Genomic DNA, 18,486 nt, shown 5'->3' with positions numbered 1-18,486 from the left:
TGCTTACATTGGAAAAATTGTATGTTGGAGGCTTAATTTACGGGCTATTTCCAATAAATAGCACTGAGTTATTATATGTGATTAAATAGGGGAGGCTGAATTGTACAAAGATTGGTATTGCTGAGGATATAATTTCTTTTCCATTCACGGCCCTGAAATTATTACAACCCTCAGATGGATAAACTACACCTTGCATGCATTGCAGACTTTGATCATTAATATTACAAGATATTCATTTTTCAAGCATTCTAGAAGTCCCTTGAGAGAGCTGTATACAGCCATGTTTTCTGTTGAATTAAAGGCTTACCTTGGATTCCAATGTATGAACATGTTCCATCCTACTTTGCTTCCGTCTTTCCATGCTCTTTTCCGAAACTTTTCTGTGGAAAAGAAATTCGCATCTGTTGCCTCATACTGTTAGTGTAGTTGGTCTACAGCCCATTGAGTTCACTCCATTTTGTACTGTGAACAGGCTGAGAGCATGGATTCAGCATTGGTTAAAATGTGCTGTACAATATTCTGCTAGAATATTGAAGACTGGATCCAGATCTTATCGAGCTGTTCCCATTTCAGTTGAAATATTAACATGTACCTGATAAAAATGTGGAAAATTTTAAGGAAAACAGAAACGGCTATTGCTATTTAAATTTGCAGTGTTTTCTGGTTTTATTTCAGATTCCCAGAGTCTGCAGTAGATTACTTTCGGAACATGGAAAATTAGCTGGGAATGTCCGGGCCAGCAAAAGCAGAACAAATTAACTGTGGTGAATTGCTGCCCTATCACTTCCTTCTCAATCACCAGAAATATGAGGGAAGGTATCCTTGCCAGGGTTGTTAACTGCCACTTAATCCAAACAAACTGCTCCCAATCCAGCTTTTGTCAAGGACGCTCAGCTCCAGATCTCATGAATCTGCAAATACCTAACAAAAGGAATCAAATTCTGAGCAGTAAAATGCATGAGAGATTGCTCTTGGTGCCAATGGTGGGTCATTAAGGAATGTTGGTCCAAGTGATGTCAAAAGGTAACAAGGGGAAGTATTCCATATGCTAGAGTTATACTTTGTACAACACCGACAATGATGTGGTTACCAAAAGTCAGTCATCTCACCCCATGATGTCTCAAGAGTTTTTCAGGGCAACATCCCAAGCTCAGCTGACTTGAACTGCTCCACCAAGACTTGCACCATAAGATCAAAAATGCTGATATTTGTTTAAGTTCAGTTCACAACTCCCCAGAGCACACAACACCCCATTTCTCTGCAGCAATGGAGAGGCAATATATAAATATGAGACTGTTTGGTAGCAATAAGCACATGACCCAAGAGCTGATCACTCAATAGTATTATCTTCAACCTGTGCCTCATTTCAATGACCTTAGAAGCACTATTGGTCAGATTCTCAACCAGCTACATACATACTGTGACTACAGAGGCAAGCCAAGAATTTATGGAAAGCCTAAGGTTAATTGTAGCTCTAAGTATTTAATTAGAGTGAATCAGTGGAGCTCAGAAATACAAAGAAAAGCTAAATCTACAATACACCAGCTGAGTCTATGACCATAAGCAGCACATCACTGAGTTCAAAGCTTGGCTTCCTGAAGAACGCCTTCATCTCCACTAAGCTGGTGTGCTATGTATTTTAGACGGTGCAATCAAAGTCGATCTATTGGACCAACTGTAGTATGGAAAAAATCTATGGACTCCTACGTAAGCACAGCCATGTAGAAAAACTGCTTTAATGACTGCCACCTGACATCTAACAAAACATATCTGATTATGACCCCTGCATTGTTGTTTAGGAGACATACATTTAATGCAGAATGGATTTGGCATTCTCTTCTGCCAAACAATCCATCTTGTGAGGACAGCCCTTGTTTCTTTTTTTTGCCACAGCCTTTTTTGCAATAAAATGAGTGGATGGTTTCTGTTGATATTTTCATAGACATTGCCCATTAGATACTGTACTTTTAAGTTGAAGATTTGAGGTGGTGGCGTGCAGTGGGGATGATGTAAGTATGAAGAAACAATCAGTTAATTGAATGTGATTCAGAGGATAAGGTAAGAATACAGCTCTTCCTTTCTGTTTCTGCCCCAGCTGCAAACCATTGCAATCATGGCTGGCACTGTCTCCTCCATTGAAGTAGTGGCACACATCCCCTATCTAGTTGGCTCCTGCTGTGCATCAACTTGCTCTCGTGATCGAAAAGTGAAAGTCTTGAAAATACTCAGCAGGTAGTGAGACCAAAAAAAATGGTGTTTCAGCACAATGTCCCTTTAGCAGAACTTGGATAAAATTGTAAGTTACGCAAATATTGATAGGTGTCAAAAAGAAGACATTAAATGATGAAAAAAATGAAGGGGCAAGACAAAAGGGGATGGCATTTAAGCAAATAAAGAATAAAATATCTTTACTGGTGGTATCAATGGAGTAGCAAAATCACTACCTAAAATTATTGAGGCCATGTGAAAGAGATGGTGGTATTTCTTAAAGTGACATTGAACTTCCGTTAGAACTAGGTGGGTGATCGGGAATGGGTGAGAGAGTTAATAATCGACTGGAAGCTTTGACTCTTTCAAATTGAGTGAAAATATATTCCACTCAGTGTTTCTCTGCTTCTTTGCAGTTTATGGAGATGAGTTTACCCTATATGTTTGATAGAAATTATATCTCAGAAATACTACCAAGTAAATCTGTTTTTATCTGTTCAATATATTTCTTCATTCTTCTGCTTTGAATTTTGAATATATTATTTATCTGGCATCATTAAGATAAATGATTAATTGAGAAATTCCTTCCAACATTTTTTTTACCAACTTACCACCACATTAGCTTCCTATATCTCCGGATGCAGCTGTAACTGATGATGAGATACAACCTTACAGCCCATCAACTGTCCTTTCCATGAGGAATCTTTATCCGTGACTAGTAATAGGTTATTTGACAATATTACATTCAGACCTTAGCATCATATACTTCACATTATCTGTATTTGCCCATAAGAGGAGCACTCTGTTGGGTCTTCATTGTTCTTTGCAATAAGCAATATACACACTTCATTAAATGCTGCTAGAAGATTACCCTGCCCAAAAAGTCCAAATAACACTGAATTTAACTGAGGTGAAAGTAGATAAGAAAAAGATTTGAAAAACCCTACAGGAAACATATTGGGGACCAGAGACCTTCATGAATGTAGTGAGGAAATAGTTGAAGCTAAGCTATAAACTCATCTAGTCTCATTTGTTCATTGAAGAAAGTGTGGGAATATTTAAATAATCCTGGAAATTTTCCATAGAAAATTTGTGAATTTGGAGGAATAAAATAGTTTATAAAATTTCATGAATGTATCATTGTAAAGTTATCAACCTCCATTCAAATTCTTTTAATTTGCCACTTGGCTGAAAAACCTCTCAGCTTTTAATTAAGAAATTGCCTTATTTATCTCCATAGTTATAAAACTGACTTCTACTCCTTAACAACTGGTTTTCAATTTCAACTCGCTTTTGATAAAATTCCGAATTGTTAGTTTGAGCATATTTTTGGTCAATTTGATTAACTAATTCTAATCTTTTTTGGTCTTCCTTTTTAAATTTACTGTGTGTAAAAAAAATAATTTGCTTCCAGAGATAAGCTTTCATAGTATACTAAACAATCAGACTGGAAGTTTCTGATGAATTGTTTGTATCAAAGTAAAAGGTTATCTGCTTCTCCATAAATTTCACCAAGTCATTATCTGATAGTAAACTCAAATTAAAACACCAAGGTCTTTTCATTTGAGGAAAGCAAAGAAAAAAAATCATAACAGGGGAATGGTCTGATATTTCTATAGTTTGATAACTACAGGACCAAGTCAGAGGGATCAATTAGTTATTGATAGAAAAATAATCAAATTGCAAATAAGTTCTATGAACTTGTGAGAAGAAGGAATACTCTCTACTATTTGGATACAAGAAACGCAAAGCATCAGAAATGCCATAATCTGATTTAAAAAAGAATGAATTAGTGAGGAAAATTTACTCGTTGTGGCAGGTTGAATGGAAGAATGATCCAAAGCAGAGTCCAACCAACAACTAAAATCCCCATCAAATACTAGAGAGTATAAACACAGATCCAGTAAAGAAGAAAAAAATGTTCAGTAAACCCCACATCAGCTGTATGAGGGACATAGATATTTGCTAAAACTACCATTTTATTGTGCAATTTCCTGAAACACTATTATGTTGACCATTTGAGGCTGAGATGACTTTGTGGTGGACAAAAGGAAAACTTTGATCAATAAGAATAGACCTCCTCACCCCACCCCCCTGCCCTGGCTTTAGTCTGGAAAGTGGAATGAAAATACTTTATCATGAGATCAGAATTATCACAGCTATGAATGCATGTTTCTTGTAAAAATCCAATATCAGCTTTAAGCTGTTTTAAATGTGAAAATACTTTCTACCGCTTCACTGGATGATTGATACCTTTTACATTCCAACTAATAAAGTAACAAAATAATTAGAATTATCCATAATTCTCCCTTATTAATGTGGACTGATTAGAACTACTAATATCTAGCCACTGGTTGACACCAGGTAAAAAAAAAAGGAGTTGGTGATATGCTTTTATACATTCTACAATCACAGTTTAAACACATTCCTAAAGTCATAAAAACCTTGAAGAAAAAGAAGAGCCCCAAACTCCCCTCCCCCCACCCCACCTTCCCAAACCCAGACACCTGCTAAAGATTTCAGAGCTCGCTTTTTCAAACAAACCATTTCAGACCCAATTGTCTTCCAGCTGGAGTTTGCTGACAAAAACTAAACATACACTATTCTTCCAAACAAAAAAAAATTCTATTTTGACTTCATCAAATAATAGTTACTTTATAATTTTCTCATGGACTTTTCCCTGTGAGGTAAATAATTTAATAATTTTAATTAAAGGAAAAATACAAAATAAATATTAAGCCAATATTTCTGAAAATCAAGTGAATATATATTCAATTACTAATTAAAAGGAGAAAAAAAATTATTTACATAAATACAACCCTAGTAAGTACATTATCCCAGAAAAAAAACATAAAAAAGAAAAATTGCTCAGACAAATAGGTGATAATATGAAACAAATGTAGGAAAACCTTAAAGTTAATAATAGTCAATCATCTTCAAGCAGATGTTCCCACAGGGCATGATGTAGTAGTAAATTCTATAGGAAGCTCCATCAGCAGAATGCAGCAACTTCCTCTGTCCATTAGAAAGTGTAATATGAAGCCGTGCAGGATATAATAGGAGAGGCTTTAAACCATGTTTATATAGCTCTGACATTACTTCTTTATATCTGCTATGCTGCTTCATGACTTCAGAACAGTTATCTACAATTCATTTGTTAACTGTGATATTCAATTGTCCCTCTTCAACGGGCTTCATGAATCAAAGACTCCTTTACTTGATAAAGATGTAGCTGAAGAATAACCAAACGAGGTCTCTACCCAGGAGCAATGTGCTTTCACAATTACCGGGGGAGATAAAAGAAACTCCTTACCAAATACCTCTCAAAGAAACTTCAAAAAGAATTCAGTAGGTTGCCCACTTTCTGTGGATTCAGACATGCCCAGGATTTGTAAGTTCTGTCATCTACTCCTTCCTTTCAGATCATTAGTTTCAAATTACTGGCACTTAATCCAGAGCATGTATTTTCCACTTCATCAACCCGTGCAATTAAGCTGCACAGTACCTCTTCAACAGTTGTCAAATGTTCACCATATAGTTTAGTTATTTTTTGAACTTGGTCGAATTTATTGTTAATCTGACTCAAGACATCTTTAAGATCATCAGTTATCATCTGTCTGTGCCGATGAAATATCTCAGTCAGATTCCTTAACACCTCTTCTTTCTTCCCAAATTTGTTTCTTGTAGCCAATTCAATAAAAGTATATACAGAAAAAAGAAAGCACATTAGATGTAAAATGAAGAGGTGCGTAGATGGAAGAAATGAAAAGTAAATAGGAGCATTAGATTGCTGCCTTTACTCCATGACCAGCCAACCAGAAGTCTCAAAGGTGCCATTCTCAGTACTGGATAACATGAAGTTGACAGACTGTGATAAAAACTCAATTGGTTCTCCATCTTTTATCTGCTCTGGTCAATATGCAAATCCAGACTCCAAATGTAGTTGATTCTCAATGGCCTCCTCAGCATAACAAATGCCAACAATGTTCACTTCCTGTGAAGGAATGAGTAAATGAAAAATGGTGATACGATACCAGTATTAATATTACCTTGCAAAGGTAGGCAGCTAATATGTAGTAATCACATCATGCCTTAGTTTTGTTAAGAGCATTGATATTTTGCAACTTGAAAGAACTTTCTTGTTTACCCAAAGGAAATGAAAACAGCTGTTTTTGGGTGCCTTTTTTTATTGACATTGAAGATGGACTTTTCAGGCCTGATAAAAACTGCTAATATTTTGCATTTGTTGGCTGGTCATTACTATTAATTTTGTTAAGTGCTTGATTTTTGATTTCCTGTTCGAAAGAGAAATCTATTCAATCTGCTTATAGGGTTAGCCAAATGTGGATGCCTATTTTAACATGTTTTGTAAACTGGTTATTTGTTACCTTCTCACTCACATCAAATCCAAAACTTGCAATGTACAATCAATCACACCTTGACCATAGCATCCTTAATGGTAGACTCCCATTCAATTATATAACCATCACTCTTTTATAGCTGTTCCTTTATGGACTGTACATAACATTTAAAAAAACCCTTGTGTTTGGGTATCATGAAGGACACATAATTGAATGATTACGATACTGATCGTACCACAGAAAAGGTCATCTCGTAAATATTTCCATGGAATTTTGTGTCCTCATAAATTGACCGCAATAGAATTACAACTTTTCAATTTCTTGAGATTTGATTTTTAAGAAGAATACTGACAATGGAAACTACTCTTGAAAAAGTTGTGGATGAATTTATTATGAAAATCTCTGTAGATTTTATTGCTCACAGATCTTTACTCAGACCTCTGGCATCTACTGAAAATAATTGAAAGGGACATTTTCATAAGGGTATCTCATACCCAGTATGCATGTTGATCAATTTTGTATTGAGACATCAAATTTTTTATGGAAATGCATAAAAATGTTTTAAGTGAAGAATTATTGTATGATTAGGTCTGAGACTCATACTGCATGCTTAGGGTAAAAAAAAGATCTTCATAAACTAATTTGAGTTAGGTTATAGACGAACATTTATTTATTTCTAAACGATTCCATTATGAGGCACTAATAATTTGGATAGATTAAAAGAACTTCGATTCAAAATAGAAGAAAAAATATGTTGCATTAGGAATCATGAAAATGTTGGTTTTTCATGGCTTTTCTTTCCTTTCTAAGTAATGATATCTGATTTATTATGCTTGAAACATGCTTCCAAACATCCCCCTCCACTTCCACGTCCTAGGGTAACTTGAGGGAGGTTCACAATGGACTAGAAGAGGATTCAATGGAAATTTCCAATCTATTTCAATTAAGCAAAACTCTATCAAACTACATTGAGACCGTTAAGAATGTAATAAACCATATGGTAATGCATCTCTCTTCACACATTACTGGAGTTCGCACTGCAGCGTCCTTCTCAATCTGCATTACGGTCCGTATTTTTCTTACTGTTGATTGAAAAGCAAAAGATTCAATCCTATAACCTTTTGTAAGTGGACAGCTGTCCCTCAGAAGGAATTTATAACAACATCATAAAAAATTTCAAAAACAATAACCTTCCCAGATACCGCTGTAGTAAATGGGAACACACAGTCACATAAAGTTATTTCTCAGCTTCCCAACTGTGTGATGAAAGAACATTACCACCGAGAGATCACTATTTCTTTCTAGCATGTGGGTGAGGGTTTATGCATCTGGGAACATCTAACTATTCACTCTGCTGGTTCCAGAGTCCATGGTTAGGATGAATTGAGAAGTGGGTCTGAAATCATCAACCTGTACAAATAACACAGAGCTTGTGAAATATCATTTCCATTTGAAAAACTAAATACAGACAGTCACAGGGTTACAAACGCCCGTCTTATGGACAACTCGTACTTAAGAACGGACTACGTGCGGCTTCAGCATTTCGTCGGCTCAAGGAAGGAGTACGCTATCCGCCATTTTAAGTCAGATCACATTGCCATTAACGTTGCCATTGACGATCAAAATCTGCTTAATATGCCTGGAGGCCTGTATTTTAGTGCAAGAAAAGCCTCAAAGCACTTTCAATGATTTAAAAGCTGCGCTTGCAGCAAGATCCGACTTACCTACAAATTCAATTTGAAGACAGAGTTCGGAACAGATCTTGTTCTTAGCCCAGGACTGCGTGTACCTTTTCAGCCACTTATTCCCCACATGATGGATGCATCATTCATGAGATCTGTTCTGCCTCTTGGAAAGCAGTTTAAATAACTGAGGCTAAATGTTCATTAAATGGAAACTTCAGTAAAATAGTAAGATCAGTCCATCAGGAAGTTGAGTTTTGATGAACATAATAAAATAATCTTTTAAACTTAATGCTATGATTCATCTTAAAACTATAACTGCTGTTTCCCCCCCCCCCCCCCCACCCCCCCATTTAAGTTACCACCAATTCAATTTCACTAGAGGTTGTCAGGATCTTGTAATTTAGTCAGAAGTATGCAGTCCAATTTTTGGTGACACCATTATACCTGTAATCCAAAACTGTTTACAATCTAAATCTAATTAAAAGATGCACAAGATTGGGGAAGAAATCAATATGTAATACGATTGTCATGGCATCACTATCACCTGAGAGAAAAAGTCAATACTACAGAACCTTTATATTTGCAGTTTGTTATTTTTCCAGTGATTTCGACAAGGTCAGTTGTGACAGAATATGTTACAAGACTTAAACGCAAATTCAGTAATTAATAGCTGGTTATTGAATAGTGCAATTTGAGCTTTCAATCAGAATGCCATAATAATCCCCTGAGTATTACAAAGCTGAATTTTAGCATTCATAAAACCACAGGCCTTATTCTCAGAAGCAAACTAGCCTCAATTTTTTGAGATACATTTCTTTGCTATCCCTGTTCTTTTAAACACTAGGTTATTAAACAATGCTTGGCATTATCCAACAACAATTACTGAACTAGGATCACTCCTTTTCGTTTCTCCAAAAACTGCAATCAATAAAGCTTTGATTTCTAAGTTTTTCAATTAAAAATATATATTCTCTCCTCCTTAACGCCATTCAACTTCCTGTCAAACATTATCTCCAAAATGGCTTTTATGTTTTTAGCTCCCATAAAGAGTGCTGGTTTCTGTCAAGTAAAGAGTATATTAGCTTGTGCTCATAATGCTTAGTACAGATGCATTGTCAGAGTACATAACATGACATCACACACAACCCTGAGATTCTTTTTCCTGTGGGCAGAATTACCACTCATTGGCAGTGTAAAAGAAATGGACTCCACATGGACATGCAAAAAAATAAAGAAATGTAAACAAATTGACTGTGCAATACAGGGAGAGAGAGAAAAAAATCATTAAAGTACAGAAATAAGAGTCCTTAAATGTCCCTGATTGAGTTTGTTGTTGAGGAATCTGATGTCAGAGGTGGTGCAAGTCTCATGGCATCTATGCCTCTTCCCTGATATTAGCAACGAGAACAGAGTATGTGCTGAGTGGTGTGGATCCTTGATGATTGCTGCTGCTCTCTGATGGCAGCGATCCCCGTAGACACTCTAGATGGTGGGGAGGGTTTCACCGGTGATTTCCTGGTTCACTACCTTTTGCAAGGCTTTACGCTCGGGGGTTTTTGGTGTCCCCATACCAGAATGTGATGCAGCCACCCTGCACACCTCCATCACAAATTTGCCAATGTTTCCGATGCCATTACCAAACCTCCACAAGCTCCTGAGGAAGTAGAGGCGCTAGACGCATCTGATACGATTCGACACTGAAGCTTTTATGGCTGGTTTGGGCACTTTTTGAATCTACCTTTCTGAATAGCTGAAGTTGTCTTTCACTTCTAAAATATTTGTTCAAAGAATAAACATGCTTGACAGATTTTTTTTTCCATATCATTATTTGTCCGTATAAAATGTATGGCTCTCCTGTAACATCCTGATTTTTCAGGGTTAATTCTAGTGATGAGTGTGGCTATTTTGAACAATAGAAGATTTGATGAACTTTGCCTTATTCTGTATTTTTGAATTTGGAATTATTACTGCTTACTATTTGACACATTGAGTCTATGTTAGCTCTAAGGACTCTTTCTCCTCCTCTTCTCAAGCTCTCATAATTATTGTCTATAAAATGTAGATCCAATTCCTTCTGAAAGACTTAATTCTGTTTATATCACCTTCATAGTGAATTCCTGATCTTAAGACATTAATTAAAGATTTTTTCCCCCTCATATCATTTGATCTTTTGCCCAAAATTTTGTCTGTGTCCTTGAACAATCCAGCAGTTAGAACAGTTTTTCGCTGTCTAAATCAGTCATGATTTTGTACGCCATTACCAATTCTCCTTCCAATCTTTTCTTCAAGGAGAATAAGACTAGTTTCTCCAGTCTGACCCTTCAATTTATTTAGAAACATCCCAATTTAAGATGGATGGTCTCTTCTAACTATATTTCAGTAATGCGCTGCTTGCTGGGGTTATTAAACAGCTGTAGCGGCGGCTACTCTGCTTACTGAATGATCTCACAACCAAACGGGTTGAGTTCAGTCAGCAAAAACTCGTTTGAGGTCTGCCTGGCTGGTCTTATGCTGCCAGCCCGGACCTGGCTGAGAACTGTGTCACGTGGGCTGAGCCTGGTGCTGAGGTCGGGGAGAAACCTCCGATGGAGCCATTTTGGCTGGCTGCCCCGCCTCTTGCGTGACATGCGGGGCCAGTTTGCCCGCCTAATGCCATGCCACCACACTCACCCTTCCCAGAACTGGCACCAGTGTCCTTTTTTGCCGGGCGGCCTCGCTTCTTGGGTTGAGCCGCGACCACTGGCTCGTTGGGGTTGAGGTGTGCTGTCTTTAATCTGTCCACAGTAAACAGTTCCCTCTTACCACGATGTCCTGAACGCTGGATGACTCTGTACAGCACTTCGTATGGTTTTTGACGGGGTGCAGTGGAAGGGCCTCACTTGATAAAAACATACTCTGCGGAATACAGCTCGCTGGGGATGTAAGAGGCCTGTGTGCCGTGTCTGGGTGGTGGTGGGGGTGTGAAGGAGTCCAACTGAGCCCGGAGGCGGGGAAGTAAACCATGTGGTGACTGCTGTGGGTTGTGAGGTGCATTGATAAACTCACCAGGCAGGGCTAGCGGTGCACTGTAGACCAGCTCGGCCGATGACGTTGATCTGGACCCCGGTGTCGACGAGGAAGCGTCCCACATGTAGAGAAAGCTGTGTTCTTGGCCAGCCTCCGCAGCCATTAACAGCCGCCGGCTTGCTTGTTTCCCTGGAATAAGCAGGGCCGACGACACTCAGAGCCTTGGCTCCCCAGCGCTGGTGGAAGAAGCAGAGGCCTGAAGTGGACGGCTTGCTTCTGGCTATGCTTTTTGAGGCCCCTGCAGCACTAGAGGAAGGCTGGCGTGGTCATGGCTGGGACTCATAACTTGCTGGACCGCTGAGCCCTCTGGGAATCATTCAAGTCAAAGTTCCTGAGCTTTTTGAGCGACCTTCCTAGGGTCGTCGAATCTCTCCTGGAACAGTAACGGCCAGATGTCTTCGGGCATATGGTCAAGGAATATGCACTCATAGAGTGGGCAGTTGGTGTGATCACCCATGAGTGTGAGCATCTCATCATCAATGTGTTTGGAGTTCTGTCTCCCAAGGCATCGAGGTGTAGCATCCAATGGCACACTGGCACCTGGAGAGGCCGAGGGAGCTGGTGAGCACCCGTTTGATGGTCCCATACTTATCTTCCATGGGTGGGTGCTGAACGAGGTGCAGCACTTGTTTGCCGGTGGCCTGGTCCAAGGCGGTGACCACATGATAAATCTTGGTCGTTATCTGATGAAATCTGGCAGAAGTGAAACTAAATCTCTGCGTGGCCGAACCAGGTCTCAAGCTCCTGAATCCAGAAGTCAGGCAGCTTGATGGCTATAGCGTTGATTGAAGAGTCGTTCATATCGGGTTCAAAGGCGTTTGAACCTGTCGGGGGTCACCAATGTAGTGGTGGCTACTCTGCTTACTGAAGGATCGCACAGCCAGGTGGGTTGAGTTCAGTGAGCAAAACTTGTTTATTGAGGTCTGCCTGGCTGGTCTTATACTCCCAGCCCGGACCTGGCTGAGAACCACACTGGGTCCCTGATGTCACCAGGGCGTCATGTGGGCCGCAGAGCGCAGGCTTCTGAGCCTGGTGCCGAGGTCGGGGAGAAACCCCCGATGGCACCATTTTGGCCGGCTGCCCCGTTGCGTGCGTGACAAGCGGGCCGGTTCGCCTGCCTAATGGCGTGCTGCCACACAACACTATTTGATTTGAATTGCAAAGTATTATATGCTACTTTTTTTTTCCACTAAGGAAGTCTTAAAAGTTCTGTATAGACTCTTTCTTGTTGAACCAAATAATCATTCCTGGATATATTGGTAGTGATTTATTTTGATGCTTCAGTTTCAGAAAGGTTTTTGCATGGTTGTATGATCTGCAAAAGCAATTTTGGGCTTGTTGTCTCAGAATACCATAGACAGTGAATTTCTATGGAAATGGACACATTGCTGGTAACTTACACCAAATCAGTCACTTTCCCCCAAAATACCACAGCAAGAGGAAAGAAAAGAACATGGATTTAAAGACAGATTTGTTTTTGTGGACAATGAAGTACCTGTGCATAGACCAAAATCTGTAACTCAGACCTAGTATTCCAGTCAGCTGCAGGCACTTTAATGAATAGGAGAGTAATTAGGCAGTTGATGGGAGATGAGACAGAGAGGGAGGATATTATTTAACAATGGTTAATGAGTGAAGCCATGTGATTAGCAGGAGGATTTCTTATAATTGACCTATGGGAGGCTAAAAATACTGTGACAGAAGATTTGAGGCAGGTGATAGTGGCCACAGCAAAAAAGAGAACATGGAAGGTTTCTGTCTCAGTTACCAATCCAAATCCATGAAGGAAGCAGGTAATACTGGATCCTAATTGGTGAGTGCAAACGCAAAGACAAATTGGCTAAACTCGCCTGTTCCCTTCCACTTGGGAATGTAAAAAGTTTCACTTGCAAATTCAAATTTGTTCATGACATGAGGCCTGTTGAGAGATTTGTGGAATCTGATTCAGGGAGTCCTTTAATTGGACAAGTGAGGAACTATTTTAATTGTAATGTGTGCCAATCAGGTGGCTGGTAAAGGTGCATCCAATGAACCATAAGCGTGAAACATTCCAAGGAGGGGTGTTCCTCTTCTGCGAGTGTCATTGTATTTTCTTGTCTGAGCTTTGATTAAGTGCAGAAGATATCAGAATCTACTAAGTTATCTAGCAATAATGATATAAGGGCCAATTGCAAATAGTGGATCTGAATGGAGAGCATTATCTTTGCTTGTCCCTGTGACGTGCTTTGCCAAGGGGAATGAGTTAATATGAGGAAGAATTGAATTGTACCTGGGTTGATACCACAGATTTGAAATAATTTCCACCTGGTTTCCATCTTCTCTGGCCAAAGTTTACTGGGATGAGGCAATGAGCATTGTCTCCATTTAGTGTTAATCAGCAGATGCTGGAATCCAGTGCAATTCACAAACATCCTGGTCATTTAAGCATCCAGTTGGAAGTAAAGGATAACTGATGTTTCAGGCCTGGACCCTTTGTCAGGTATAGGATGAAGGGCCCTGGTCTGAAATGTTGGTTAGCCTTCATTTTATATGGATGCTGCATGACCCTTGAATTTCTCCAGCACATTTATGTAAAACATCTCCATTTAACTGGACTCATCCTTATCAGTTTCATACATTTTGATTACACAGTGCTGCAAGGGAGAATTGGAACTGGCACAAACCCTCTGCAGAAAATACTGATTTCAAGTTTGTAGTTATCTGACTGGTCATATACAACCCAGCTAAATAGTTTCTCCAGACCATGGTGCATGCACATACAAGCATATTACATGGTACGTAAATAAATGAAGATTTTAATTTTTATGTTTAGAGATGAAGCATAGTCACCGGCCCTTCTGGCCCACAGGCCTGTGCTGCCCTAATATACCAATTAACCTAAAAACCCCATACATTTTTTGGAGGGTGGGAGGAAACCAGCGCACCAGAGAAAACCCATGTAGACATGGGGCAAATGTACAAACTCCTTGCAGAGAGCGTCAGCTTCGAACCCAGATTGCTGGGACTGTAATAGTCTGCTAACTGCTACACTCACCATACATTCTTTCTAATTTAAAATAAATATCTATAAATATATGTTGCTAGTCCTTCCTTGGGACTGGTTTAAATGCTGCCTAACAGCATGGTGGAATTACCTACCCAGAAGGCTTGCTTCAGTTTAAGAAGCTGGTTACCTGCCATCTCCCCAAGGGTAATTATAGGGATAGGCAACAAATGCAGGGATCGCTAAAATTCTGACATAAATCAATAAAGGGTATCTTGGATCCAAATGAGTAGATATGTATTTCCCAATTCTGGTGGACTGAAGGATGATGAAGAAAAACACAAAAGTCATGTTGAGCACCTCAGCTCTGTCCGCCACAATAATGGGGATCTGCCAGTGGCCATCCATTTCAATTCCCCATTCCCATGCTGACGTGGATGTTCGTGGTCTCGTACACTTCCAGACTGCAACTACCCATAAATTGAAGGAACAGCACCTCCTCTTCCATCTGGGCACCCTCCAACCCTATCCCCTCCTTCTCCCATTTCTCTCTCTGATCTTTTTTTCCAAGCCAAAATCAATTCTCACCTCTCCTTTTTACCATATCCACTTTTTTTGTTGGTGTGGACTCCTCCCCCTGCCTGTCTTCAGTCTTTATCTGATGCCTTCTTGGTCTTCACTTCTAGTTTGAAGAATATATCAGTAATATATCTTTACCTCCTCTGGACACTTTGAGATTGGCTGAGTTCCTCCAGCATTTCTGTGTGTTTTTTTTTATATGAATGATGATGAAATTAAATGTGCAAAGAAGGAGGGGGGAAAAAACAGAATTTAAAAATGAGTGAATAATCAAAATGAAGTTTGGGGAAAGAAAGATGAAGTTAAGAGAATGAGGTAAAAGGGACAAGAACAAAACTTCCAAAAAAGAGTTTTTTTTTTAAATCCACAAATGTAATTAAAACCTAATGGAATGAGACTTCAAAGTAGAGGTGGTTAGTTTTCAAGAACAGGGAGATTAACTGTCAGTAATTAATAATTACACATTGTTAAGAGAACAGGTACACTTGGAATGACTTGGTTTAACTTTCTGTGGAGATTTTAATTCTTTCCAACAATTACAAGGGCAGGAATTTCACATCATTTAATGGATTTGACCAGAAATAATGAGCTCTATAAAACTATGTCAAAACTACCAGCGGGGCAGTGGATCTTCAAAAGCAACTTTTCACTTTCTAATTTTAACCTTGTGTTGTGACAAGAGAAGTTGTTCTGATATTTGATTCTGAAGGATGGGAGTTTATTTTTGCACATACTTGATTTTTCTGCATTAATACAGATATTAGAAATAATTTTAAAATAATGGGAGAGAGAATGGCTTGTAAAAGATTTCAGATTTATTGTCAGAGTATATTCATGACCTCACATACAACACTTGAGATTATTTTTCCTGCGGATGAGGTGAGGCAGAATTACCTCTTATTGGTAAAACTGTGCAATATGGAGAGAAAATAATCAATAAACTGCAAAAGTAAGAGTCCTTAAATGAATATTTGGTTAAATTTGTTATTGTGGAGGGGTAACCGCTGTTCCTAAACCTGGTTCTATGAGTCTTGTGGCACCTATACCTCTTTCCTGATGGTAGCAATGAGAACAGGATATGTACTGGCTGGGTGTGGATCCTTCATGATTGCTGCTGCTCTCCGACAGGAGTGTTCCCTGTAGATGTTATCGATGTCCAGGGCTGTGTCCATCACCTTTTGCAAGGCTTTACGCAGGAGATGCTGTCCATTGGTCATGTTACAGTAGACAACTAATTTTTTGTAAGGTTTGCTCCCTGAAAATAAATTTGGGATTATGATTGACAGGTTCAAGCTGAACACAAAGGTGATTTCAGATTCCTTGTATCACTTAGGAAGTTGAAGAAACGCTAAATTTAATACAAACTAATTTATTATGTTTAATCGCATCATAATGCTGATGTACTGTGTTGTATATAACCATGTAACCATTTACGGAGCGGAAACAGGCCATGTTGGCCTTTCGAGTCCGCACCCAGTTCAACTGACCTAAAAATGTTTAGCTGCTGATTTTCATTTGTACTCAGCATCTGATGCCTCTCATGTCAGTGTCCAACAATAATTGGCCAGCATTGATGGATTCTAGTTGTCCTGATGCCACCTTTCCATGCTGACAATGCACTGGTGAAACCTTTCACCATGTTCATCACTGACTGCACCAAGATCAGCAGGGAAGACGTCCAAGTATGAAAGCAGAAAATGAATTTTCAGTGACATGCTGCACTTCATGGTTTTGTATGTTTGAATTAGACTTAAAATATGACAGGAAATCACAAAATATATCTAGAAAAATGTTAAGGTGATTTATTTTTCGTGATTAGCAGCCCAAAATCCAAGAAACAAAATCTTCATTGCCCAACATTATTAGACAATGTTGTTTGGTTACATCATGATTCCTGTAATTGAATTTCTGTGATTGGTGTTATTTCTGAAGTCAAATAGAGAATGAGAGAAAAAGAGAACTTTCCGCCTGACTGGGTAATTGATTTTCCTGATTTCTAGGGACAGAGAGATGAAAGTGATGTCCCTTGCCTTGCATGCAAGATGTGTTCTAGTTAATTGAGCATGAAAACTTGCATGGCAGACTGCTCAGCATTCATCAACTCCTCAAAACTGATCAGCGAACTCCAAGATCTGGGACTTAACACTCCACTGTGTAATTGGATCATGAATTTCCTCATTTCCAGACCACAATCAGTGAGGATTTGCAAGAACATCTCCTCCACAGTATTCATCGGTATCAAAGCATCACAGGGCTGTCTTCTTATCCCCCAGCTCTGCCACTTTATACCAGCGACTGAGGCTTGGTACGACAATAACACCATCTACAAATTTGCCTATGATACCATGTATAAAGGAAGGGGATGAACCAGCATACAGGAGGGAGATTCAAAACCTGGCTGATTGGTGCACCAACAACAACCTTGCATTCAATGTCATCAAATCCAAGGGGCTGATCATTGAGTTCAGGAAGGGAAAGCCAGAGTTATACAATGCAGTGATCATTAGGTGTCAGAGGTAGAGAGGATGAGAAAATTTAAGTTCTTGGGAGTCACTATCTTGCAGGATCTTTCCTGGACTGAAACTGCTAAAGGAATCGTGAAGAGAGCATGTCAGGACCTCTATTTCCTCAGGAGTTTGTATGACACTAGAAACCCTGGCAAATTTCGACAGATGTGTGGTGGAAAATGCACTGACCAGCTGCATCACGGTCTGGTATGGGGTTACCAATACCCCTGAGCGTAAAGCCCTCTAAAAAGTAGTGGAGCAGCAGCAATCATCAAGGATCCACACCACCCAGCACATGCTCTGTTCTCGTTGCTGCCATCAGGAAAGAGGTTTAGGTGCAACAAGACTCACACCACCAGGTTCAGGAACAGCTGCTACCCCTCCACCATCAGACTCCTCAACAACCAACTCAATCAGGGACTCATTTAAGCATTCTTGCGCACTTTATTGATTTTTTTTTTCTCTATTTCACAGTTGATTTGTTGAGATCCATTATCTGTTTTCATTTCTTTATTTGTTTACTTGTACACGATCTGAACAGTTATTTTTGCACTACTAATAAGTGGTCATTCTGCCTCTCAGGATTGTATGTGATATCATGTATGTCATCTGAAATCAGAAAATTGGACATGTTTTTAAGTACCCGAAGAAGCTGCGGGAATAAAGCTAAACCTCTAAAGACACAGATCGTAACCTACTGTAAATCAGAAATGGGAGCCATCTGACCAGTGACATTTCTTATGTTCTTGTTTAGACTGATCTAGTTTAAATTTTATTATTGCTATAAATCTTAAATTTATCTCATTGTTTCTGATATGTAATTCAGGCCTCACATTTGCCAGTGTCTGCCTGAGAACTATGAATGCTTCAAGGGAAGATGATGCCTGAATTATTTCAGAAACACATGGACCGGCCTTTGAGCTTGGTAAAGGGTCAAAAATAACCAGAATCACAGATGAGTTCTCATAGATCTGAAGGCATTTGAGAGTGTACGTGCTATTTAATTACTGTAATGGAAACCTTTATGCAAAAGATGGGAAATTGATGCTGCTTCCACATTCTGTGTTCATGGCCAAATGCTGCTTCAGCTTTCATGA

This window comes from Narcine bancroftii, chromosome 13, assembly GCF_036971445.1.
Source record: "Narcine bancroftii isolate sNarBan1 chromosome 13, sNarBan1.hap1, whole genome shotgun sequence".
NCBI lineage: Eukaryota > Metazoa > Chordata > Chondrichthyes > Torpediniformes > Narcinidae > Narcine > Narcine bancroftii.
Note: the sequence above shows the minus strand (reverse complement) of the source record.